At 47.3% G+C, this 27,838-nt stretch overlaps 1 protein-coding gene and 1 non-coding gene across 6 annotated transcripts in view; one reads left to right on the forward strand and one right to left on the reverse strand.

The window, feature by feature from the left end:
• CSMD2 (CUB and Sushi multiple domains 2) overlaps positions 1–27,838 on the reverse strand; it is a 544,176-nt gene that overhangs the window by 446,771 nt on the left and 69,567 nt on the right. The gene's annotated exons all lie outside the window — the stretch shown is intronic.
• On the forward strand, positions 20,615–20,722 carry LOC118606418. Its single transcript, XR_004952374.1, has one exon. It is a non-coding gene; the product is annotated as a U6 spliceosomal RNA (small nuclear RNA).

Raw genomic sequence — 27,838 nt, forward strand, 5'->3', positions numbered from 1 at the left:
TGGGGAGCTTAGAGGAGCCTGTGTACCTTTTGTAGAACTCCCCTCCCCTCCCCCCTGCTGCAGTGATCCCAGGTCTCTGTCACCAGGGTCCCTGAGTAACTCCATTAAGCAGAGAGCCCCTGCAAACCACTTCTGAACATGCGAAATGGCAATAATAAAATTTGGGTGACTTAAGCCATTGAGATTTGAGAGTTGTTTGTTATCCCAGTGTTTTTAAAATGTAGATTTTATTATTACTCAGGTATGGTGAGGCCAATAGATCAGGAGCCAATTGTCACTGAAAAGATTGTTTCTTGCAGTTCCCAAGAGGAGGGGACACACCGTGCCACCCAGGGCCACACAGGGAAGCAGTAGGGTCATTCAGGAGGTGGAAGGAACAGAAGGAAAATGTAGACAAGAGGCTTTTATGGGGGTTTCACTGGGGAAGGAATGGGGGAGGCAGTGTGGGCAGGCTCAGCAGCTTTAGGGTTGGCTGGTCGAAATAATTTCATAGGGCTTCTGGGTGTAGGGACAGCCCTTAGTTGTCTGACACTTGGTCCTGGGGTGATTAGGGCAGAAGGAGAGTGGATTAACAAGTAGAGATCAATAAAGTAGGTTGGTGGGCTTGGAATTTGGTTGGTTTGCATATGAAAGGCTCACTCCCAGGAGGGAAATTCGCTATCTCTCAGCATTACCTAACCCTGAGAGGGGCTATCTCCCCTGGTTCAGCAGGGCTCCAAGATGCCAAACATCAGAAAATACAGAAAATGAAAACATGATTAATACACACAGAACAACATGGCCCATCCTGACTAATATCTTTTTTTTTTCTTTGCTAGCATTCATCATAGTTCCTAATTAGAGGTTTATTGAAATAAATATTTTTATTATTTGGCATGATTATCTTATTAAGGTCTCCCTGACTAGAACAAAAGCTCCATGAAAGCAGTGGCTTCCCAGGTGGAGTATTTTTGAATGGGATTACTAACTACCCTTATAAGAGCTACTGGGGACCTTGCTTCCCCTCTCTGCGCTCAGCCCTTCAAAGATACAATGAGAAGCTGGCGGTCCGCAACCCAGAAGATGGCTCTCACCAGATCTTCACCATGCTGGCACCCTGATCTCAGACTTTCAGCCTTCAGAAACACGGGAAATAAATCTCTGTTGTTTATAAACCATCCAGTGCCTGGAATTTTTGTTATTGCAGCCCCAGCTGATTAAGACAAATATGGAATGAATGAATGAATGAATGAATGAATATGCAACTACTGGACAGTGGATAGAAAAGGCCTGACTGGAAATCCTTTGAAATGGCAGCTTGCAAGGTTGGCCTTCGGCTGGCATCTGGGAAGGCAGATTTCAGGAGGGACCAACCCCACCATTCCCAGAACCAAGAAGAGTGGCTTAAACTATTAGTACAAACATTATGGTTTACATTGAACACCCACTTTGCCTCGGGAAGTCTGGAACAGTGCTACATGGCAGGCAGAAGGTGCCTGTGGAATCTGCACCCAGTAAAATACTCTGGACACTGAGTGCCCAGTGAGCTTCCCCGTGTGGCCACAGTTCATGTTGCTGGGGGAAATACGAACACTCCGTGGGACTCCACTGGGAGAGGACTCTCGGCGGCGTGTGCCTGGTTCCCCCCAGACTTCATCCCATGTACCTCTTTCCCCTGCTGTTTCGCTCTGTGTCCTTTCACCGTAATAAGTCACAGCCATGAGTGCGACTGTAGGCCAAACCCTAGGAGCCCTCCCAGCAAATCACTGACCCCGAGGTCAGTAGTGGGGACCCCAACACGGAAGGTGACAAATGAACACAACCAGGTTCTTCTGCAAAGTACACATACCAGATTATTCTCTGAAGGATAGTCTAAGGCACTTCTGTTTAAGCAGAATTGAGAAGTGCTGGGTTAAACAAAGTGAAGGAAGAATTTTTCAGAAAATTAAGTGCTTGTGGGGACTTTTAATAAGCTAATAATAAACTTCCATGGCAGGAATAGATCATGCAACAGTTCCGCAACCCATTTCATCATAGACCCCTTTATTCTTAGAGCAGTGTGCAGGCTGGGGTTCTAGGGAACCCTCTCTGGGAAATGACACGCCCAGAAAAGGCAGGTCACAGAGCTCAGGCTATTGCTACACGGGCCAGGAGGCTGCTGACATGCCCAATCTCCAAAGTCCTGAAATCCATAGCAACAAAAAAGCCCGAGAGATGGTTGCTGCACTGCCCTGTGATCTGGAGAGTCTTGTGATAAATCCCCATTTCTGAGGGTGACCCATGCATGTCTCTTCCCTGTGATCTTAAAGAGCCCAACTAATATAGAATTGTCCAGGAATAAACAGTAATATAGCAAATTGGTCCTTTATTGAATGACTCTCATTTAAAGCTCTTAGCACATCAAACAGTGATATTAAAAAAGACATGTCAATTGACCTTGGGAATAAAAGAGTCAATGTAAGCAACATTTGTTATACTGACAGGCTTGGCAAATAGTGTTTTGATTTGCCAGCAGCCCTACTGCAGGCAGCAGCCACTAGTTAGATACATAAACCATTAAGCTAAAAACAGAACTATCATTACAGGCAACATCTAGTAATTTGCAGGTAATTGATGGACATTAGTCATAATCACACACAATACACAGACACACACATGCTCTACGGATACGTTTTCTCTTGGAATTCCAATCTGCATTTCATCAAGAGCTTCTAAAACTGGGAAACTTGGGAAAATTTGGCTCTCTGAGTTTTTAAGTATATATATATATATATCATAAACTCTTTTTTTCATAAAGCATCATCCTCTGGGCTGGAGTTCCATGGAACACTCTCTGAGAAATGGCATGCCCAGAGATAGCAGGTCTCGAAGTCACACTGTTGCTACGTGGGTCCTGAGATTTCGAACGCTCCTGGTCTCAGAAGCCCTGAAACCCACAGTAACAAAAACCTATCGAGGGGGTTCTTGTGCTGTCCCAGCATCGCAACCGTATGTTCTTTCTAGGATGTGTTCGGGCTTTAGAAGCAAGGTCTGGAGTCAAAGCACGCCCACCTGCTGAGGTCTAAAAATAAGAAAGCAGCACTCTGTTCAGAATGCCAATCCTCTAAGCACGCTCACTCTGTCAACACCCAGGAGTATTTCCCACAGTACTGCAGCTTCAAGTTCTGCAGCAAGGAGACCTGGGTATTCTCTCTCACGCTCTATTCCAACAGTTTCTAAAGTATATTGCATGGAACACCATCCAGTGTTATGTTAGTAGGTTTGCCTGAAAAAAAAAATGCACATACAATTTTGGGAAATGCTACATACAAAGCGGCACCATAATTCCCCAACTGTGTGCCATGGTACCCTAGGGTGCTGCAGGAAATGTACAAGAGCATTGAGGGATAGTTTAGATTTTCAGGGGAAACTATGATACCCAATATCCACTGGACACACAGAGTATTAGCTCGAAGTAATTCACAGTTTCGTCGTGAAGATATATTCCATTACATGACACCGTATCTTTGCAAAGCCGGGTGTTTGGTGGCGGCTGTAATATAAAGTGGCACCTTGTGAAAATCGGTGTGGAACAGGACATTAGGGTAGTGGTGTCCAATCTGATTTCAAGGTTTGAGAAACTGTGTAGAGCCCAAGAACACACATTCCCTTAGTATTGCAGCTATTTAAGGATAAACTAAACTTTTTTCTTTCAATTTATATTCACAATTTTTCCAAACAGCTACAAGGTTGTTAGGCTGTAAATATTTATATAGCTATTTGGACCTTACTACTTAATAAATGGAGCTGATAGTACTTCTTTTACCATTAGAGTACCATGCAAAAATTACTGAAGCACTTCACGGCACCTCAAACTAAGAAATGCTGGGAACCTGTGCATTACTGTAGTAAAGGCTCTGAGAAGTCCTGCAGGAAGAAAAGTAGGTAAACATCGTTGAAGCCAGCACGCCCCACACGTCTTGGTTCAGCACGTCCCACAAACAGCAGCCTTATTTATGACAGCTTGGGAAACCCAGGTGGATATTACCCAGGGTTTGCTCTATGATCCGAAAGGTTCAAAAAAGAGACCAGAAGCTGACTCATCCCCATGATAAGCACTGAAAAATTATTTCTCAACAATCATTCACTTAACAAATGTTAATTGTGTGCCCTACTAAATATCAGGTACTATGCTTGGTTCTGAGGACAGAAATTTATAAGACATGGACCTGGCCCTCAGAGAGTTCATTCTCAAAAGGAGGCCTTCACATTAATTCATCCGGGAATTTGGCCGCTTAGCATTACTTTCGCTACTACCACCCTGCTTTGGGCCACCTCCTTCTCCTGCCTTGCTTATTGCAATAACTTCCTAACTGGTGTCCCTCCTTCTCCCTTGTCCCCCTACAGATCGTTCTCAACAAAATGGCTGGCATGACCATTTTAAGTCGGACTGTCATTTCTCTGCTTAGAACCCTTCTAAAGGTGCCCCATTTGATTTAAGACAAAGGTAGTCTTTGCAATGACCTAAAGGCCCTGGGCAATCCTCTGCCACGGTCACCCACTCCCATTCCATTACCTCTCTCTTTATTACCAGTTCATCTCCCCCCGCTCACCTGCTCCAGGCATAATGGTCTGCTTGCTCTTCCTCCAGCACAGCTGCTAAGTTCCTGCCACAGGGCCTTTGCACTCGCTGTTCCCACAGCTCTTCCTAGCTATTCCAGCTCTTCCTCCACATGAGCATGGCCGATTCCCTCATCTTCATCGGGTTTTTGCTCACATATCGCCTTTAGGCTGAGGCCTTCAATGACCACTCTATTTAAAATCACAACCCTCTCCCCATTCCCGCCTCGGCTCTGGCTCCTGGTCCCTCTGTCCTGCATTTTGTCCACAACACTTAGCACCATCTGGCATATTATATATTTGATTAATCCTTATTTATTAAGTCCGCCTTTCCCCACTAGTATGTGAATTCCATGGCGGCAGGGATTTTTAGCCATGTGGTTCCCCGGTCTATGCCCAGCATTAGAGAATGGTGCCAGGCACACAGTAGGAGTTAATAACTGATTTTATTCTTGTTGAAGACACTATGATAAGGCAGCACAGTGAGTGTGATGACAGAGATGTGCCCAGGAAATGTGATATCACTAGCTTTTGCTGACCTAAAAAGACAAACTGTTAGCCAACCATCCACTGAGTGTGGAAGGTAACGGAATGACGGGGAGATCATTTCAAGCAAAGGGGACGGCATGAGCAAAAGAAAGACAAAATCCAAGTTTACATGTAATTTACAAAATTGTTCGCCAACCAACGATAAGAGAACGAATAAATACAACCAGCTGTTCATCCTCCATGTGTTTGCCATGACTGCTTAATTATCCGTCTCCCCAAGAGAGATTTTTTTTTTTGGAGGCTGCTCAGCCTTCTAGCAGATGTAGACTTGATTTGCTTCCACAGGATCTTGGAAAACCCTGACCCAGCTTGGTCTTCCATGACAGAGGCTGAAGCCTCCAGCAGCAGGGGTTGGGAAGGTCGGTGGGATAGAAATGGGGAAGGGGGAGCTTTGAGGAAGAGGGGCCATCGTGTCTAGAAAACTGCTGCCTCTGTACCTTCCTCCCCAAAATTAGGCCAGTGGCATCCTGAATTTGGGAATAGGAGCTGTTCTCCTTCCTTAAGGGCTGCCCTGAAAGTCTAGACTACCTTGTCTCCACAGAGCAGCTAGGTCCTACCTAGACCCTCAGATGGTATCATTCTAGGATCAACACTACCTGGAGGAGCTTTGCGTTTCTGTTCCTCTCTTACTAAGAAGACAAACAACAATAGTTGTCCAAATATGAGTGAGTGACCCATGGTGTCTCTCCCTGGAGATTCTCATTCTAGAGGACTTGTGCCCACCCAGCCTCTGACAGCTGCTGAGGCCACCCTGGGAAGGGAGCAGGTGGAGCCTCTGAGAGCTCAAGATGCTGAAAATGTCTGTAAGAGGGTGGGGAGGCTATTCCGAGAGAAGGGGGTGGCCCGCCCCTATCTGCGCCTGCTCCGTGATGCCCTTCCTGTTAGCCACTAGAGCCTGTTCTGAGCATGGCACCTTATCTGAAGAGTCTGGGTCTCCATATTAGAGACAGCACTTTACAGTGTGCAGCGCCTGTGTGAATGACAGCCATCAGCACGATAAGCAGCAGAGGAGTTTCGGCCCTATCCTCGTGAACTGGACAGTAATGCCTCTTGGACACAGAGAGAGGGCAGGGCCAGGCCCAGGGCACACAGGGTGCCATGTCCACTGCTTCCCCATGCTCCAGGGAACCAGGATGAACAGGGCTTCCAAAAGCATGGTCTTGAGGAGGCACTGTGTTGATTCCTTCTGAGCAAAAAATGTGACAGTGGCTCTGCTCAGGCTGGGTCTCCGAGGGCTGGCTAGGCTATGGAAAAAGCCAGCCAGGCCCACAGCTGTGCATGGTGAAGCAAAGCCACAAAGGCCAGAACACTGGTGACCAGTGACAGTGGCTGTGGGTAGCGGAGGCTCAATCTGAATTATCCATCCAAACAAGGGATCTGGGTAGGTGACAGTAAGGAGCCCTTCCCTGTGCCCTCACCCAGAGACCTGAGCAGAAGGAGCCACAGGAGCAGTGAGACAGTTTGGTCACCTGGTTTAGGGAATCTCTCGGGCTCTGCCTGCCAGTGCTGATCTTAATCTCTAACTCTGGTCTGGGTGACTGTGTTGCACAACTCCAAAGGGGCCATTCATGTCATAATCGATGGCCCTGGGTTTGGAACTGTCGCCTTATTCCTAAATTCCGTCGCTCTGCCTGAAGCCTCAGATTGAGACAACTGTCAGCTTGAATTTGGAACTGGGGTTTACCCCATGGACGCCATCTTTTCCGTCATCCTTGGTGGCCACACTGCAAAGCAGGGACCGATCCAGTCAATCCCTGAATCCTCAAGTCCTGCCCAAGTCTATGGAGACTGAGATGGCACAAAGGAAGGCGTGGAAGCCTGGAGGCAGTGGCAAGTTTTAAGGGACTGACATTTGAAAGCAAGGGAGGTATCTATCGCGTTCACAGAGAGGTTCCCACTGATCACACCTCCCATGTGGTCACACCCTGCCATCACACTCCAAGTCGCTGCTCGCTGAACGGCTTATCCATACTATTTGTTTGTTAATTGCCTGTTTTCCTCTGCTTGAACATAAGCTCTATTTACTGCAAGGGCTTTTGTCCATCATGGTTGCCTTTATATGTTCAGTGCTTAGCATGGCGCCTGGTACGCAGTAGATGCTCAATAAATATATATGAAATGGAATGAATTAGTGAGTGAGTGAGAAATTGGTGGTGTCAGAGAAGCTGGAAAAGGGAAGTGTTTCAAAAAGAATGAAGTCGACGGCAGCAAACACTTTCAAAGGAACTGGCAGGAGGGAAGAGCAGAAGGACAATTGATGTGGCAATTAAGGAGAACAACTGCGACTTTTTCCGGAGCAGTACTGGTGGAGCGGTAAGGCTGACACTGGGTTACAGTGGGTTAAGCTATTAACAGGAAGGGAGGAAGTGGAGACACTGAGTCTAGACAGCTCTCTCAAGAAGTGGGTTGGAAGGAAGAGGGGTCGATAAAAAGCTACTTTTAAACAAAAGCCTCTTTGGTCCCTGATCAGAAGATGCTCATTTCTACTTTTCTCCCCCTGCTTGTTCCTCCCTGTTGCTTCTCCCAGGGCACACACCATTAATCATCTCTCATTACTTAATTTTTTAATAGGATAAGCAAGTTTATGGGCATTTGTTTCAGTCCGATATTCATTCTCTTGGCAGGATAATAATTGATACCTTAAGTGACCTCATTAATCAGCAGAGACAATTAGAACGACATAAGTGGAGGACAATTGGTCATGCTGCCTGTCTAGGAAAGACTGAAAGGTCCCCACTATCTCTGGGTCAGAACAAGACACTTCCATGGTTGACTGACTCCTCACCAGACTGCCTTCTTGGGTTCCTCCAAGCTAGGTGGAGACAATATATTTCTTTCTTTCTTTTTTTTTTTAATGCCAGTTTATTTATTTTTCAGACTATATACACATAATTTTTTTAAACATTTTTTAAAATTTTCTCCTTCCCTTCCCCCTCCCTTTTGGTAACCACTAGTCCATTGTCCATACCCATGAGTCTCTGTTTGTTTGTCCCGTTCATTTGCTGCTTTTAGGTTTATATCTCACATATAAGTGATATCTTGTGATTTCCAACCTTTTCTGTCTGACTTATTTCACTTAGCATGATTATCTCCAGGTCCATCCATGTTGTTGCAAATGGCAGTATTTCATCTCTTCTTATGGCTGAGTAATATTCCCTTGTATATATGTACCACAGCTTCTTTAGCCAGTCACCTATCGTAGGACACTTTGGTTGCTTCCATGTCCTGGCCACTGTGACTAGTGCAGCTGTGAACAGTGCAAATATCTTTTCAAATATGAGTTTTCAAGTCTTTGGGGTAAATACCCAGTAGAAGGATTGTTGGATCATATGGTAGGTCAATTCTCAGCTTTTTGAGGAACCTCCATACCACTTTCCATAGCGGCCATACCAATTTGTGATCCCACCAGCAGCGTCTGAGGGTTCCTATTTCTCCACATTATTACTTGTCCTGTTGATTATAGCCATTCTAACAAGTGTGAGATGGTATCTCATTGCGGTTTTGATTTGCGTTTCCCTAATAGCTAGTGATGTTGAGGACCTTTTCATATTTTTGTCGGCCATTTGTATATCTTCTAGGGAAAAGTGTCTATTCAGGTCCTCTGCCCATTTTTTGATTGCATTGTTTGTTTGTTTGTTTTGTTGTTGCTATTGAGTCATATGAATTCTTTGTATATTTTGGATATTAGGTCCTTATCGGAGGTGTTGCTTGTAAATATATTTTCCATTCAGATGGTTGTCTCTTTACCTTGTCGACAGTTTCTTTTGCTGAGTAGAAGCTTTCTAGTTTGATGTAGTCCCATTTATTTATTTTCACTCTACTTCCCTTGCCTTTGAGGTCAAATATATAAAATCCTCTTTAAGCCCAAGGTCCTTGAGTTTAGTTCCTATGTTTTCTTCTATGCATTTTATTGTTTCGGGTCTTATATTCAGGTCCTTAATCCATTTTGAGTGAATTTTGCTGTGTGGTGACTGACAACAGTCTAGTTTTATTCTTTTGCAGGTGGCCTTCCAGTTTTCCCAGCACCACTTATTGAAGAGGTTTTCCTTTCTCCACGGTATATTTCTGGCATTTTTGTCAAAAATTATTTGCCCATATAAATATAGGTTTATTTCTGGACTCTTGATTCTATTCCACTCTTCCATGTGTCTATTTTTCTGCCGATACCATGCCATTTTGATTACTGTTGCTTTGTAGTATAATTTGAAGCCGGGAAGAGTAATGCCTCCAGTCTCATTCTTTTTTCTCAGGATGGCTTTGGCAATTCGAGGAGACAAGATATTTGTAAAGAAGGTTGAAATTTACTGGCATGTGTAGGTTCGATATGGGCCCATTTTCATTGCTGGGCTCTGCCGCCCCTGAAGCCTTCCTTCTTGTCTGCATTGCTCTAGCGATTTCCAAAAAGGCAAATAAAAACACAACTTTTGTAGATGAACTTCTTAAAATGTAGTCAGAAAGCATGCCACTTCAAGGCAACCTCTGGGAATCATGTGATCAAAAGGCATGCTCTCTGCAAAGTGAATTATCATCGCCTTCACTCCTTTATGAATAGCGTTACTGGGTGGGAAGATCAGGGAAATGTGACAAGGGCAGAATACCCAGGTTTCAACAAGGCATTTATAACCACATAAAAAGAGGAAAGGTGGGCTGAGAAATCATTACAATCGGACAGATTCTTTACTGGCTCAAGGACCGTGCACTGATGTCAACTAGATATAGGGCTTTGTGACAGAGCCTAATCCTCAGTCCTGCCCTGTCTACCATAATTTTTAAATAAATCCCTTATGTTGGAATAATTTGAGATGTACAGGAAAGTTGCAAAGATAGTGCAGAGAATTCCCGTACACCTTTCATCTAAGTTCTCCCAATTTAACATTTTCCATAACCATGGCAATTGGTCAGAACGAAGAGATGAACATTGGTATTTTACTATTAACTAAACTACAGCCTTTATTTGGCTTTCACTAATTTTTCCACAAATGTCCTTTTTCTGTTCAAAATTCCAATCCAGAATACCACCTTGCATTTAGTGCTGTAATTTTTAATGCCTTGTATGGGAACACAGGCGGCACACTGATCAACTTGTGACCGCTATGACCGAGACCCAATTCAAAAGGTTCCCCTCTGGCTCAATCTAGAGCACTTGCATGAAGACACACAAGAGTAAACTTTGGTCCTTAGGGTCAAGCCCCGAATTGTAAAAGTAATTGCCAAACATTCCTGGAGCTTGCAGCTGACTCTGACTGTGCACCTCGGTGCCAAGAAAGCTTTTTTATTATACCTTCCCAGGACTGGAGTGTCCATAGGGGGAAGGCGAGGCTTCTGGTCTATCCGTGTGCGTTTGTTTCTCTCCTAAGTGCTTTCATTTTTCTAAATCATTTTTTAAAATAAGAATCTTTCAGAAGTACGAGAAAAGCTAGTAAAGAATATAATGAGCGCCCGTGTATTCAACACCTGCTGAGGAAATGAAGCATTGTACACACAGTCGGAGCCCTTGGGGCATTCTCCCTCCCCTTGGGATGGTGACAAGACCCTCCGTGATCTGGCCTCCGCCTCTTCTCCCATTGGTCATCGCCCCCACCCCAAACAACAATAACAACAGACTAACAAGCAAAAAGCCAACCTACCCCCAGCTCCCCAGCCATACAGGATACCAGGCAATTCTCCAAATATCACCGGGGTGCACACACTACAGCCCCTTTGCACCCACGGTTCCCCCTGCCTGCATTCTTCCCGCCTCATTCATCCCATCCCCTGCCATATTTCGATTGCAATTTCTTCTTCAAGACTCTGTTCGAGTGGCACCTCCTTATACGTCTTCCCTGATTCCTCCATGGGCAATTTAGAGTTTATAGACTCTAAACCCTCCTTGCTCTCTGACTTGTCTATGTCTTTTATGTTTCTGCCTGGACACCTCATGCTCTCCAAGGTCAGGGCCTATATCTAGTTCATTTCTAGATCCCAAGGTCCAAGCATAAGGCCTGGAATAAAGAGATGCTTGGGGAATATTTGAAAGACCTGTAGGTTAGTGTGATGAATAAGAAAATAGTCTCTATAGCTAGTCATAATTGGGTTTGCCTCCTGGCTCTGCTAGTTCCCTTCTGACATTGTACTAGCTGTGTAACCTTGGTCAGGTTCCTTAACATCTCTGTGCCTCATTTACCCCTTTGTCAAATGAGGGATAAAGAATGGCATCTCCCTCATAGAATGTTAAGATGATTCAATGAGTTAATACAGCTGAAATGTTTAGAATAAGGCTTGGTGCATAGTAAGTATTCAGTAGCTATTATTATAATTATTTTCATCAAGGTATTTAGCACCCAGGTAGCTACAGTCACCTGGGTTGGGTTTCCACAAAGGCTGGACCTGGGTTAAGGATTTGGGTGCAAGCGAGTTTGTGAATTGATTCCAGGAAGCACAATGAGGGAGAGGGGTCATGAAGACAGGAAAGGGAAGGCAACCCATAGGAGCTGTAGTCATAAAAGGAGCCATTGTGAGTGTAGAATCCCACTGGGGGATGCTGGGAGTAGATGCAGAACACGCAACTCAGCTATCGTACTGAAGGGAGAGGAGGCCAGGCTATTTTTCCACCAACCGCCTTCCTTTGTTGGCCTTTGGTTGCTTGAGGGGATATTAGCTCCCACCAATGAGCTATGGTCAGGCTTCCACTGCGTCTCCTGGGTCTTCCCTCCACTCACTCCCATTTGATACTTGAGCGCATGATCTGAATGGAGAGAGGGGGACAAATCCCCAAAAGGACTTCTTGCTGTGCCCCCGGCTACCTGGCTTCCTGCTCTCCTTGAGGCCCTTGAGAGCTGCTCGCCCCCTGCCTTGTCTCTCTCCTTGACGCTGTCCTGATCACAACCTCCCAAGGGCGGGCGCCGCAGAGATGCAACAGTGCTGAAAACTGATTGGGCAACCGGCCAGCAGGCCATGCCATCCTCAGCACCAGGATGATGGCTGGCAGAAAGCGTCCTTTCTCCCTCTCCGAAACCCCTCCACCCCTGAGCCTCCCTCGCTAGTCCCCTTCCGACATTTTTTTCGGCTGCTTTAGTAGCTGGCGGCTCCTGGCAGGAGAGATGACTTGGCACACTGGCAGGACCATGGCAACACATAGAGCCCATTACAGTGATTTGTGGCTGGGTCCCCGCCCCCTTCCAGCAGGCAGCTCAGAGGCTGGGACAGAGAGAAGTGGGCGGGGAGAGGATCCAGCTGCCCACTCCTGCCCTCCACCCCTCCACCTCCAGCTCCGGCTCTGGCTCCTGCTGCCGACTTCCCATTACTCCCTTCCACAACCCCTCTTGTTTGTCCCTGGTGCCTGGTAATTAGGCTGTGTTTATTAAACCACGGGCTCTGGCTCTGCTCACCCGAACTCTGCTTACCATAGATTTTCCTGCGAGGACTGCAGAGATCATAAAAACAACAACCCACCTTGTCTCTCCCGCTTATTTACTAACATGGCCATAAATAATCAGCCTGATTTGCATATTACTACTTGGCTTTTTATAGCAGCACACATCTGAGCACTGGCAGGCACGCGGGGCGGGGGTGGGGGGGGCCGCTGGGGAAAGGTGAGCCCTGCTCCATGCTGGCAGCGACATTGTCCAGAGGGGCTTCTGCCTCCTCCTTTAACCCAGAGTGTCTGGTGAGCTCGGCCTGAAATCACCAGAGAGGGAACAAGTGTAGGGACTGGGGGAATGGGAGAAGAAGCAGGGAACGGCCACCTGGTCGGGGGCACGGCTGCAGTGGGAGGTGATAACTCCAGGATGTCCCTTTGTAAAAGGTGGCCTTTGTGCTGGGAGAGCAGGAAAGCTCCTGTTGCAGGGTCCCACTTCAGGGGAGCTGATCTGAGCAGAGCCCTCGCTCAGACGAATCAGATCCCCGGCTCTGCCATTTATTCCCTGTGTGACCCAGGGCAGGTCACTCTCCCTCTCTGATCCTCATTTCCTCAACTGCAGAATGGAGAGAATAATAGTACCTGCCTCCAAAGATCTTTGTGAGGATTCAGGGGTTAATACAGGAAGGCACTTCGTACGATGCCGGCATAAAGTAACGGGTTGATTTGATGATGATGATGCTATAAAAACAAATCCCCTATGTTCTGTTTCTGTAGCTATCAAACAAAATTTATGAAGAAAAATAAACCAACACCTACTCTAAGGAAAGAGAAGGAATTAGCTGTCAGGCTACAGTCTGCAAGGCTGTGAGATCAGAATAGGAATGTGTGAAGGACCCGCAGCAGCTGAGGGACTCTACCCTCCGAGGCTGACCAGACAGGGCACAGGCCAGGGCTAGAGCCAGAACTGCCTGCGCCTGCACCTGCTGTCTGGGGGTTGGTGGGTGGCTATCGGGGTGGGTGTCGGCTTGGAGGGTCCTCACAGGCCCGCAGGGCTGCCCAGCTCCCAATGCACACACCTGGCCTGCAGCCCTGCTCAACCTGCCTCACTTAAGCTTTGGGTAGCCCCCTTTCAGAAGACTGGATCCTGCTCCCCACACTTCAGCCCTGAATTGCATTCTTACTCCACCCCCTGCCAGACGTGAAGCATTTTTACAAGTTGGAAGCCCTGGATGCTACATTCTTAGATTGTAACTTGCTTTCAACCTTGTGGAAGGGGATGCTGGCCTAAACCAGCTTTAAGACCTTCTGACTCTTGCGCACTGGTCAGTGAACGTCCCAGGCAATGAAACTCAGCCCTGCCCCCCCCCCCACACCACCCCCCCCTGCTTCTACTGCATCCCATATCTGAGATACCTACAAGTCTCGAGACTGAGCTCCTTGCTATGTCCCATGGGACAAAGGTCTGAAGGGTCATGGAGGAACAGGAAGAAATAAACGAGCAGTGGCCACAGTAATGTGCCTGAGTAGGCTCTGCTTGATACATGAGGGCTCAAGTGCTCAGTGACATTGTGATCATAAAAGGTCACTGCTACACGTAAAAAAGGAGAAAAAAAAAAAAACACTGTCAATACCAGCAGGAGTCCAGGTGCTTCCAGCCACCAGCAACGCCTGAGCCCTGACAGCTGAGACGGGCAGGCAGGGACTTCCTTCAGTGCCTGGAAAAGGCCACCCACCTTCCTAGCTCAGTGCCTCGTCCCAGGTGTGCCTCTGCCTGGCACCCTCTCCCCTCCACTCTGCCCGCTCTACGCCCTACTCCTAGGGGTCCTTCTGTGAACACTCACACCAGCCCCCCCCCGACAGTCTCTCTTCCAGCGCCCCATTTATTTCCATCAGAAAGCTGCAATCACTTTGTCTGTTTAACTTGTTTCTTTGTTTACTTGCTAATCTCTCCTACTGGAGACTAAATTCGGATAGATGGGAATCTGTGTGCTGTGTTCCCCCACTGTTTTCCCAATGCCTTGTTCACCCCTGCAGGGTGACCACATGGCTCAGTATAATTAACACATTATGCGGTGGCCCTCGGTGCCTGGCTCCACTAGGTGCTCTGTGGCTATTTGGGGAATGAATGAATGAGAGGACGCACACAGTGCAACTACAGCTTGGTTCCTACAGCACGCGCTGGTCCTGGAGGGGGTCGCTTGCTTTCCGAAGCCCCCGGCCCCTTTCTCCTACAGGCCGAGTCCTCATCAGCCTCCGCCCTTTGGACTCTCACCTGGCTGGTCCCATCTCATCTGTGTTAGTTCAAACACCCAACTCCTCTGTCCCTCGCTATGCTGGACCATCAGGGTCCTCTTCACGGTGGCCACCTCTGGCCTGTCAGGAGTCACGGGCTTGACTGGAACAGACCCCTTGTGTTTTGCCATATCTTGAGATGGAGAAGAGGGAAAGAAGAAAGCAGGAAAGCACAGAGGGACAGGAGCTGGGGCAAAGGACCTGGGGCAGGAAGGCCCGACAGAGGTGATGGCTCAGAGGGCAAGGAGGGAGAGCTGGGAAACGGCCCCTGGTCAGGGGCGTGAACAGTCTGTGAAGATGATCTACAGGGGGAGCAGGGTGCGGATGGGAGTGACGCAAAAAACAAGACTCTTGGAGAGTGACAAAGACAGCGGAGATTTCCTAGGGTCGTGGAGGGAGGCGAGAGAGTGGGCAGTTGGTAGGTGTGCAAGAAAGTTTTTTTTTTTTAATTTGCTTTTGAAAAATGATAATGAGCCTATGCGTGGGCTGCAGAGAAGAAGCAGGGAGAGGGCAAGTGAGAGATGCAGAAAGAAGGAAAGAATCCAAGAAAAGAAGGAAAGAATCCAGGAAAGAGTCCAAGAAGGAACAGACCTACCTGAGAGCCAGGGAGAAGGGTGGCCTCAAAGGAAGAGGGCCAGATGGAAACCGGGCAAGTCTCTGAGGCAGAAGGGCCCTCTACGAAGACCTGAGCAAAATGAGAAGTGAGACTTTCTGCTGGGTGTGAGACCAGCCACATGATATGTAGGGCCCCAAGCAAAATGAAAATGCGGGCCCTTTGTTCCAAAATTATTAGAATATTTACGATGGTGATGGCAGAATACTAAACCAAGTGTAGGCTCCTTCCCAGCACAGAGCCCCACGTGACTGCACCCAGCTGCACACAGGCCGCACACAACGGAGCTGGCCCTCCATGTGTCCACAGAGGAGAAGGGTGGATGACGTCAGGAGACCGGAGGAAGTGGGCAGAGGCCAGCAAAGGTGTGCGATCCCGGATGTGGGATGGAGGAACCAGGGTGGCCCAGGCCACAAGGAGGGCCAAGGTTGCCAGTGCAAGACTCTGTAATGGCGCTGCCCAGGCCACGTCTGCAGCGCCAGGGACCCGGGAAGCAGAGAGCGGGAGTTACCTGGGACTGAATCAAGGCCTTTCCTCTCCAGCCCACACTGACCAGCTCCACACCACTGCCCCGATGGAGGCTTTCCATGGCTCTCCAGTGTCTCTAGGACAATCCGATCCCCCCAGGTGCTGGCCTTAAACCCATCTTTCCAATAACTCTTCATCCTCAGTGTGGTCGGCAGGACCGAGTGTTCCGTGTGAGCACCAAATCTCACTTCTCAACATCCCTCAACGCACCTGGGTGGCCCCGACTCCCAGCCATGGTTCACACTGTACCCCTCCCTGCGATTCCCTCCCTGGTCCCTCCTTCCAGCCAAATCTGATCGATTCTCCAAAGCCCAGCTTGGGTCCTTCCAGGAAGTCATCACAGATAAGACACTGCCTTGTGACAACTCTCAGGCCATCTGTAGTCTTGCATCCCTTTATGGCCTGTGAGCACTCAAGGGGAGTCGGGGCTTGGCCGTGTATGTGGGGAGCGGGGTGCTCTTGCCCTCATCCCCGTCTGCCTCTGCAACACTGAGGGCCCTGGACAGCCACGCGGCTTATCATGACTGAAAGGATGAGGGGCGGGGGCACCTCAGAAAGGCTGGATTCCTCCACTGGTCTAGAACGAATTAAGTGAGGGGAAAAGAACACAGTTATAAAACAGGATATACGGTATGATCCAATTTTAGTAAACTCAATGTATAATTGTGTGGGGGTGTCTTATCGGTGCTTCTTCTCGAGTGGCAACATTACAGCTGATTTTTTAGAATTCTGCTTTATAATAGTCTGCTTTTCCAAGTTTTCTATAATTAGACTACGTTGATACAATGAAAGCATATGTATCGAAGGAAGGAAAGGAGGACTAGGAGGCTGGGGATGGGGAGGCGCTGGAGGCGGAGGAGCAGAGTACCAGCCTGGGGGAGTCCTGGAGGGCGGCGCCTCTCCCGGCTCCCAGTGCACCCCGCCCCCGGCAGGCATCCTGGAATTCCTTCCCAGCCGGGAGCCACACCACTTTCTCCCAGGCCACAAATGTAGGTTTTGTGCAAGTCATGGGGCTCCCTGTTTCTATTATTTTCCTCTCTCTTCCACTTTGTATTTTGTAAGAATCTAATTTTAAACTCTCCAGATGCCACATTTTTGATCTTTTCAATTGATTCTTTGCGGGAATAGAGGAAAAGAAGTGCCATGTATCTTGTTAATGGAACAGGATAAAAAGGCCATGAAGGCTTGGAAAGCAGCCACTGTCCAGTCCCCATCTTGACCAGGCCTCACCTTTGTGACCCCACCCCACCTGCACCCCTGATTCTGAAAAGAATTCTGATTCTGGAAGCTGAAATGTACAAAGTCCCCACCCACCTGTATCCCCATGGGCTGGAAAAGCCATCTTTTTGCTGCAACTGGAGGCAGCTAATGGCACAGGAAACCGTGACCTTTAGGTATGAAAGAAACCTGGGGACAGAAGGGAAGCATTCATTTGCTGACCCTACGTCACTGGTCCTCAGCCAGGGGCAATCTCGCCTCCCTGTCCAGGGACATTTGGCAATGTCCGAAGACTTTTTTATGGCTTCTGCAGTGGGGGAAAGGGTGCTACTGGGTCAGGGTTGATATATCCTATAACATGAAGGACAGCCTCCAACCCAGCCCCAAATATCAGTAGTGCCATGATAAGAAAGCCTGCCCAACAGTGCCCCAGGCTCCGTGCATCTTCGCATGGGAGCGGCCTTGAAGGTAGCCTCCGACCTTGACCTGTCCTTAGGTTACCCAGACACCCATCAAGGCTCTCTCACAGTGAAAGACAATGTCCTGGCTTCCCCTTGGCACCGAGGGCCACCGCTCGTCGCTTCTGCCCATCTCACCACTAAGATCGGGGTCAGGGGCCCTGCACCGCCACTTGCTGGCCATTAAATCTCCGTGTGCCTCCACTTCCTCATCTGTGTCTGGACCTGGCACTGCTGTGGCCTGTCCTGCTCTATGGCCCCCAGTCTCCCCCTTGCTTCTGTAGGTCTCCAAGGCCCTGTTCTGTGACCACAAAGGTGACAGTCCCTGGAGAAGCAAAGAGACAAAACTGGCTGTAGAAACCAATGCCCACACCCTACTCTGCAAGAAGACACTTCCTGAAACCTTCCCCTTTCTTATGGGTTCTCACCCCCTCCTGCCTGACATTCTTTTTCCTCTGAAAGTGCCTCCCCCTCCCACCTGCCCCTGACTATATTCCTGCTCTCAGAGATGGGGCTCTCTGCTGGATGTGCACAGACCCCATGATAAAACAGCAGACTCCAGCAGGCCTGGGCTGAGGGAAAAATGTCCAAAGAGCATCCATGAGAAGCCAAAACCACCCCCGCATCTTTGCTTTTCTCCTTTGGGTTACGTAGGCCCTAGGCCCAGGTACAAGGGACCACCCACCCTCTGCAGGGCCACTGCAGAGCGTACAGGGCACTGGCTTCGGAGTCTGTAGACCTGGGTTTAAGTTCATCTCTGGGGCTTACTAGCTGCTCGAGCTTGGGACAGTGACTTTACCACACTAAATCTCGGTTTTTGTATCTGTACAATAGGGTGGATAGCATCTATCTCATGGAATTGTGAGGAATAAATGAGATAATTCACAGAGAGCCTTCTGCACTGTGCCCAGAACACAGCAAATGCTCCACAAAGTGTAAGCTGCTGCTTTTACTAATGCCATCCATGTGCACAGCCCCCAAAGCAGGTGTTCTGAGCCTGGGGCTCAAAGATGGGTCCCAAGCGGCTTATGTATCTCCAAATTAAACATACATTTGAAAATGACTGTGTGTATCTTTGCAGGGAAGAGTCTATGGTGACCTTCGGATGTTCAGAGGGGGCCGTAACCCTCATGTCGCCAAAGTCAAGAGCTTGAAACAACACTATGCAGCAGTTAAGACTATGAATTCTGAAGTCTGACCACCTGGATCCAAATCCTGCCTCTGCATCTTATTATCTGTGTGACCTTGACAGTCGCTTCACTAATCCTCACTTCAGTTTCCATCCGTAACATGAGGGAAATAATAACACCCACCTTGCAGGGCTATTGAGAGCACTAAATGACAATGATGCATATCCATGTGCGTTAGGAGAATGCCAGGTACGTGTACGTGATATGTATGTGTTTACACCACACTCGCTCTCTCTCTCAAATAATTATGTGTATATATATCTACATGACATATATATGTATATATCGTATATACATATGATATAGATATATGAAATTGTGTGTTAAAATTTATTATCGGGAACCACTGTTCCAAATCCTGCCTTTGATTCGTCCCACCCTCCTCCATGCTCATTCCCTCCTGTTTCCTGCTCTGCCTTGGAATTCCCTCTCCCTCAGCATTCCCTGCTCCCTGGCATCATGAAATACTCTCTAAGCCAGCAGAGGAAAGGGGCAGAAGATGAAAGAGAGGGAGAAGAATGAAAGTTTGGGGTTCAGCATCCAGCCTGGCAGGGTAAAGCTGGATGCTCAAGGCCTAAAGGTTAGTAGGGCCCTGGGAGTCAGGAGCAGAGGCAGCTGCTGGGAAAACGAGGCAAGTGAGAGTCAAGTGGAGTCCAGGCCTGGCCTAGGGAGGCCGGGGCCCAGCAGGGGAAGGACCAGCCAGTGGGCAGGGCATGCCTGAGCACAGCAGGTGCCTAAGTGTCTGGGCATCCAGATCCCCAGCCCAGGATACTAAGCCCTGAGCCACCCTCTGCTAAGGACAGGACCTCTGCACAGTCAGCCTGGGGCAGGGTGAGTGTGGAATCTGAGGAACAGCACTGTCTGCAGCTAGGGAGGAGTGGAGCGGTGGAGAGTGATACTCAATCAAATTAGAAATATAACAAATTCCTGGAAATGAGCAAAACGACTTTGCTCTGAGGGGGTGGCAATCAATGGTATTGGCAGGCCCATCATGCCCGTGTAGATTCATGGAGAAAGTCGTGCTGGCTCCCTAGGCCAGCAATGCAGCCACATTCAGGGATAACAAGCTCTCCCCAGCAGGCCCGGAGTGGGCAGCACAGAAGGCTGCATTAGGAGATGGACTCCAGAAATGATCTTCCTTCCTCACACACAATTTCCTTCAATGACTCACTCACAGCCCTGGGTGGCGATTAGAGGGAAAACATTGAGAAATATATGTTTACTCAAATATATGCCTGATGAGAATGAAAGACACATCATTGGCCATAAAAGTAGGATTAAGACAACAGAACATTATTTGTGCATGATCAATAGTCCTAGGCATGGAGATAAACACGTGCAGAAGATGTAAATCTGAACAATAAATGCCTAGTTCCATTTCTACAAAAACACACAGTTCTTAAGTCATGCCTGGATTCATTCATGCCTGGGTCTTCATTCTTACTTGGTTCTTCTCCATTTAACAGACCCTATAAAGAATGGACCAAGGACTTATACATAAGCAACCAGTATTCTGCCAACTCAGGGAGTCAGGGCCCCAGGAGCTGCGGGAAGGGCTTGGGATGCCCTCTTGAGGAGACCATGAACTGGCGGCACTGAGGTCACCTGGGAGCTCACAGCCACTGCAGAATGTTAGGCCCCGCCCAGACCTGTGGAATCCAAGCTGTCACTTTCACAAAATCCTCAGGGGATGTACATGCCCATTAATGTTTGCAAAGCATCCATCTAGACTACTGTCAATGTTCTGAAACCCTGGAGGCACCTGCGATCCACATAAAACGAACACTTCCTTCTTCGATGTGGTTTAAAATTTCCAAAAAAAAAAAAAAATTAAAAAATAAAATAAAGTGTGCTTGCTTCAGCAGCACATGTACTAAAAATTGGAATGATACAGAGAAGACGAGCATGGCCCCTATACAAGGATGACACACGAAGTCGTAAGATTTCCATATTTTAATGGTGACCAGAGGAAAGTGGGGGAAGGGAGAGGTAGATGGGGTAAAAGGAGTCAAATATGTGATGACAGAAAGAAATCTAACTAGGGGAGATGAACGCGCAATGCGATATATGTATGACTGACTGTTGAATTGTACATTTGAAACTCATTATATTTCATTAACCGATGAACCCTAACAAAAATTAAAAATAAATAAATAAATCACTGATCTATAGAGAAGAGGCCCCACCATACAGGTGGGGTGTCTGTGGCCCAGAGAGGGCCAAGCCCTAGCAGTTCCAAACTTCCGCACTGATTCTTCCAGAAGCAGTAAGTTCAGTGCCTCCTGAGGGAGGGACCCCCCACCCCACTGTACAGATACAAGTGTTCGCAGTGGCTTGAAATTTGCTCCCCTGTCACGTCCTCTTCACGACCTGAGTGCCGCCATCTGATGTCAGCTTTTGAGTCCTTTCCCCAGGCCTTTGACAACAGCCATATCCCCTACGGGTCCCCTTCCCCCAATAAGCCCCAAAGTCCTTCAGCTTCCATCATGCGACATACACTAAATGAATCCCTCTTCGTGTGGGGGGTCGAGTACATGGTGACGGAAGGAAATTTAACTTTGGGTGGCGAACGCACAACGCAATATACACGTGACGTACTATTAAACGGTACACTTGACACCTATATAATTTTATTAACCAATGTCACGCCAATAAATCTAATAAAATAAAAATTTTTTAAATCCCGCTCCATCCTAGTCATTCTCCTTTGGATGCACTTCGGTGTGCCAATGTCCCTCTGAGGGTATGGGTGGAGAGAAATATATTTAAGCTTTCTCCTTTTCCTTTAGATTTAACATTGTATTCATTGAAAAATGCATTCTTCTTGTAAAAATAACATGACGATGGGGCAAAACATTTTTTAATAAAAAAAATAAAAATATCACTTATAATCAAGCCATCCTAAAACCTAGATTATTAGCATGCTGCTGAGTTTCCCGCCAGTCCTTTTCACCTGAGTACATGTTCTCACGTAGTGATATACCTAATGCACAGGCAATTCTGTAGCCCGCTTTGTGTTTTTAACGCCAACATTGTGCTCTGCTGCGACAGTCTGGATGATTATCTGTAGTTATCTCCCTCCAGTGTAAAACCGAGAAATTACCCCAGTCTCCTGGGATGGTTTGACCAGTTCAGAAGAAAAGAGACTAGTTTCTAATGTTTTTAAATGGCAGATTCTGTCACACGGTTCATACTATGTCCAATGGGCATGGGGATCAAGTCCCTTCAGGGTTTCATGAGTGGAGCCACCTCTACTATCCTAAACTGGTGTCACCCGCTTTTGAGGGGATCTAAATGGAGAACGTATTCACTCACTTATTCCTCCGCTGGAAGACTATTTGTTGATACCTGCCTTGTACCACGTGGTGTTGGGAGAACGAAGGGATCAAGAACAAACAGCCAGTTATAAAAATAGTCACGGGGATGGAAAGCACAGCACAGGGGATTTAGTCAGTGATACTGTAATAACTATGTGAGATGTCGGACAGGTACTAAACTGACCAGGGGAATCATCTCATAAGTTATATACATGTCTAAACATTATGTTGTACATCCGAAACTAACATAATGTTGTGTGTCATCTGTTACGTGAAAAATTTTTTAAAAATTATTAAAAAAGGAAAAGAAAAACTCCTCCTGAGTTCCCTAAACTCGTGTTGTGCTTATGAGAGGTTCCTTTTCTCTCCTGACCACCCAAGGGCTCTAGCAATTTAAAAAGGCCATTAAGAGATACTCCCAACAACATGCTTCGATTATTTCACAAAAGAAAGACAAAAAACGACAGAATACAGCCTGGCCTCAGGGGCGTGGTCACATTTGGAGAAAGGAAGGAAGAGGGAACGTCCCCACAGAAGCACATCGGCCACGACCTCGACTGAGACAAATGTGTAATTTAGACACCTCATTTTTCATTTGCCCAGCTAACAAACATTTGTGCAATTTAAACCTTTTCAGAATCCACTATGACAACCAAGTATCCAGGAGGTGATTCAATCTGCTTCTTACCGCCACCAGACTTTGAAAACACCATCTCCCCCCACTTCATAATTACTCCAGGCAATCAGCACCGACTGATCAATCAAACAAAGAAAATTGCAGGTTTGAAGCTTTAATTAAATCTATCCGGCACTATCTAATTAAAGAAAATCTTTACTCTTCTACATACTCCAAAATAGAAGGAACCTACTCCTTCGGGGTTCTGTAAATAATCAGCCATGTTGAGGTCTTCGCCCAGCTTACATTGGAGGAAGAGCACACCAGAGCGGAGACAGTCCAGTCTCCTTTCCTTTTTGTTCAAGTTCAGGTAAATTCCAATACGGGGGGCAGGGGTGTGTTGCTGTGGAAGAGGAATCACATCTCTAGTAGGTTCCCTCTCATCCAGGGACACCCTTTAGGACCCGCGGTTCCTTGTTCGGGCTGCCTGCCCTCCCCCATTCATTGCCAGATTGGCATCCCATGTGGCTGGACAGCACTGTTTGGAGCAGGGGTATAACACTGAGAACTTGGCCACCTCTTATTTGCTTGGTGCTTATTCCCCATTCTGAACCTCGGCTTCTCCTCTGCAGAATGGGACAAAATAAGGCACTTACTGGATTCATGAGAGAAGTAAATCACGCAGCGTGTCTGGGAAGCTTAAACAATCAAACAGAATCAGGAGGAGCAATGTTGGGCACTTAAAGGGTGACATCTCGCAGCTGGTGGCATATATCCAAACCCACCCTGGTCTGTGAGAACTCCTCGCCTTCCTCTTACCTTCTTCCCACCTACCAAGGGCCTTGACAGATTTCCCACTTTCTGAATTTAGCTATGAATTGTGATGAAGTTCTCTTATAATTGAGATACAGCTGGACTCTTGGAGCTGGGATCTGTCACCTTCCCCCTTTGGGGAGCAGAGTTTATATAAGTCTAAGATCTACCTTGTCTGTGATGTGTGACTGAAGAATGCTGGAGAAGAAAGAGGCTGGATGTGTCCCTACAGATTGGCCAGGTCATCAGAAAGCCCCCAGATCACTAGCGGAGAGCCCTTTGGGACAAAATAGTCAAGTTAGGAAGGTGAAGCCAAATATATAAAGCTTCCTTCCTTAAAAAGGCTGCTTGATGGAGCCACCATTGCTTATTAAGGAATCAAAGCGGCAGTGGTGACGGGGAGGAGTGAATCAGGAGGGCACAGTGAAAGCCCTTGCCAGGTGCAGAGAAGCTCACCCATATAAACCTTGTGAAAACATTTTCTCCTCTGGGCAGGATTGCAGACACCAGATTGCCAGCCTCCAAGATGCTCAGGGGCATCATGCCAGCAGAAATCACTTCTATGGCTTCATCAGCCACACTAGTCTGCACATCTTCGCCGCCTTCACCATGTTCCCTTGAGAACCCCAGTCAGCACAGCTCCTGGGGGACAGGTGCCATATGCGAGCCCGAGTGTCTGTCATGTCACCTGACGTTACCAATGAACACGTTTCCTCTCCCTTAAATTTTCTTAATAAAACCTGCTGGACTCCGAGATAAGAAACACATGTAAGACACACAGCCCTACACAGCAGGCACCGTGGAGCCACCCGAAGACAGGCGGAGACACCAAACTCACCTCGTTTCAGATTTTTACTCCAAAAATCACTTGCTTAGTGACAGCTTCCTTGGCCATCCTGTTACAGCCATTTTCCAACAAAAGGAACCAAAGCTCATATTTCCAAAGAGAAACAGCAATAATAACAACAAAAGCTGACGATGGCAGGGAAATGTCAACGGAAACAGGAGCCAACCACGAGAGTTCCCAAAGGCTAAAGCTGGAACAATCCGAGCGACACGATAAATAAACCAATATTGGATTATAACCCAAAGTATAAAATAAATAGCCAGGAATCCACACTGATATAAATTAATCATTAAGTAGAGGAAAACAGATCTCTCCTGAAGAAGAATTCCAAATAATTTATGTGGATACTCTGCCCTTGAGGAGAAGCGAGACTCTACTTACAGGTGTGGGCTGCACACAGTGACTTTCTTCCAAAGAGGACACATGGAGGGGGGAGCAGCTTTACAGTAGAGAAGTCTGACAGACGCGACCTCGGCCAGGTGACCAAGGTCAACCTCACCGGGGATTAAGTCATGTCGACAGTATGAACGCTTTGATACGATGTGGTGGAAACGTGGCCTTCCTTCCAAAAACACATTACTCCAGTACAATGGCGAGGAAAACATCAGACAAATCCCAACAGAAGGACATTACATAAAATACCTGACTAGTGCCCCTCAAAACTGCCAGTCATCAAAAATGAGAAAAGTCTGAAAAACTGTCACAGTCGAAAGAAGCCCAAGGAGACGTGACAACTGAATGTAATGTACCCTGGATGGGATCTTAGCACAGAAAAAGGATGTTACGTATAAACTAAGGCCATCGGAATAAAACATGGCCTTTAGTTAATAACGACATATCAACACTGGTTCATTAATTGTGACAAATGTACCATACAAATGTAAGATGTTAATAATAGGGGACTCTGGGTAAGGGATGTACAGGAACTCTCCATAAATCTAAAACTATTTCTATTTATTTTAATTATGTTTATTCTTTTAAAAGTGAAAAAGTAAAAGATCCCTCTAGCTCTGGTAATAAGGATCGAGCGAAGGTGACAAAGGCCAGAGCAGGGAGACCAGGTAGGAGGCTGTTGTGATCATTGAGGCAAGAGATGGCGGTGGCTTGCCCCTGACTGGTGGCAGTGGAGGCAGTTGGGAGAGGTGAGTTTTGGATAGGACAATAATGATCAAACAAGTAACATTTACTGAGTGCTTCCCACATGTCCAGCATCTTCACATACCTTATTCCTAGTTGAGTAGTGAATCTTCACAACTTCCCCACAAGGTAGATACTGCTGTAGTCCCAACTTTGTGATGTAGAAACTGAGACTTAGAGAGAAGCGCTTCCCCAAAGTCACACAGCCAATAAGAGGCAAAACAAAGACTTGAACTCATGCAGGCTGGCTCCAAAGCTTCACTGCTAACCACCACAACACACCGTGTGCTCAGCCGGGGCTGCAGGGGATGGAATGGGGGTCAGGACTACAACCAGAACCACATTTTGGTCCCAAGAAGGATCCACCAAAAGTCAGAAGCACAAAAAATTGCTTTGAGATATACTGCACCTATGAGTCAATAGCTTAAATTTTAGGCACAATTATCAGACCATCTAGGAGCTTCATCTCCCCAAACGCACACAAGACCAAGTGTCAGTTCTGGAAAGCTAACGGACTCTGCTATCTGGAATGCTCACAGACCTCTAGTTCTAAGTACCAAGACTTAAAACCTACCAAGACTCGGAGCTTGCAATGGCTGAATGGCTAAGGAGCCAAGAGCTACAGTGACAGATAAACCCTGGACTTCAGAAGTCTGTGTACAAATTTACATTCCACTAATGTAAAATCCAGCCAATCAGCAGCAATTGGAGGAGGGGGCAGGTTCTACTTCAGAAAGTTATCCAGGCATCCAGGCTTCTTATCTCTCCTGTCTCCAAGGAAAGAGAATAGAAGATCGTAGTGGAGCGTTTCGAGACCAGGCCTGGGAAGGGTATACACTACTTCTACTTTCTACTGACCACTAAGCTACATGGCCCCACCCAGACGCTAGGGGTTCTGGGAAATATCATCCTAGCTGGGCAGCTGCCTCCCACGGACACCTCTACACTGTGGAAGAGGAGCAAGAATGATGGCAGACAGTTAGCTTTCTCCACCACGCTGCTTAACGGGGCACTGGAAAATAAACCCTGATGCCGAAGACAAATGGGGGAATTGCTGAAACAGCCAAGAGCAGGACTTGCTTTGGGCAGAAATAATCTGAGAAGATCATGAGTGTTTTATGGCCCTTCTACATATACCTCCAGCACCACTCAATCACACGATCTCAGAGCTGGAAGAAGCTTTGAAGTTCCCCTACACTTAAGTCCTCAATTTGTGAGCCAGGAGAATGCAGCTGGTCCCCAGAGGGAAAGGACTTGGTGAAGGTCACAAGCAAATCAGTGGCCAGGCTGGGACAGAGCCCAGGCCTCCTTGTCCCATGCCTGGCTCTGGGCACCACATCTTGTGGCAGCTCAGACCCAGCTAAGGAAACAATAACTTGGCCCTTTGTCCACTTAAGAGCTGAGAACTGGTTTTCTTTTTTATTTACTTTAATTCTAAGGGAACGAGGAGCTCAATACTTGGAAGGTGTTATTTGGGCGCCATTTCTGCTAGCAAAGAAACAAAGTAAAGTCTAGAATTCTATGTGCAACCCTGTCTGTACCCTGAGGGCAAAATCCCCAGGTAACCAGAGCCTCTTGCACAGAGCTTTCTACTACCCCAAATATTCAGGGAATAAGGTTTTAACATAAAGAAAGGGACACTTTCTTATCTCAGCCCTGTTGTCCACCACTTACAACAAAGGGGCAGATGAGAGTCAAGGGATGGCCAACTCTATTCTGGGGAAACGTCACATCTTTGACCAGCACCTGGTGACACTGTAGGCAGGACTCATCAAGGAGAAGGGTGTAAGCAGCACAGCCTTTTGGCCCAAGATAAGCTCCACAGGGCCTTAAATTTTGGCTGCTGTTAACTAGCAGACATGGCAAACAAGTAAGGTGAGGCTTTGTTACAAAAACTGACTTTGACCTTGAACCACAGGGTCTTGCTGTGAATGGAGAGATTGCTCAGAACCCCGACACTGCTGCCCACCTGGCCTTGTATATCACTGGCTGCCAACCCCTCCCCCCACCACGCCTGCCCACACCCACCCTTTGGCATTAGGCGGTGGAGCACATGGCTGCCCCCTGAGTCACAGCAGTTGCTTTCCCGAGCCCCAAGCTGAACAGACCCTGCTTCCTCCCCTTCCACAATCTCCTTCAGCCCGAATGTGGTTGTTTAAATTTATGTGAACTTGGGTGTCAAGCAGATCCGGGGGTTTGAATACTGCAGCCCCAAGGCAGGTAGCTTCTTGGAGACTCAGTTTTCTTAGCAATAAAAATGGTGGTAATAATTCTTACCTCCCAGAAAACTGTGAAGATTAAATAATATAATCCACAAAGTCCCTGGTGCACAAAGGGTAAATA

Source organism: Rousettus aegyptiacus, unplaced genomic scaffold, assembly GCF_014176215.1.
Source record: "Rousettus aegyptiacus isolate mRouAeg1 unplaced genomic scaffold, mRouAeg1.p scaffold_m13_p_1, whole genome shotgun sequence".
In the NCBI taxonomy this organism is placed as follows: domain Eukaryota; kingdom Metazoa; phylum Chordata; class Mammalia; order Chiroptera; family Pteropodidae; genus Rousettus; species Rousettus aegyptiacus.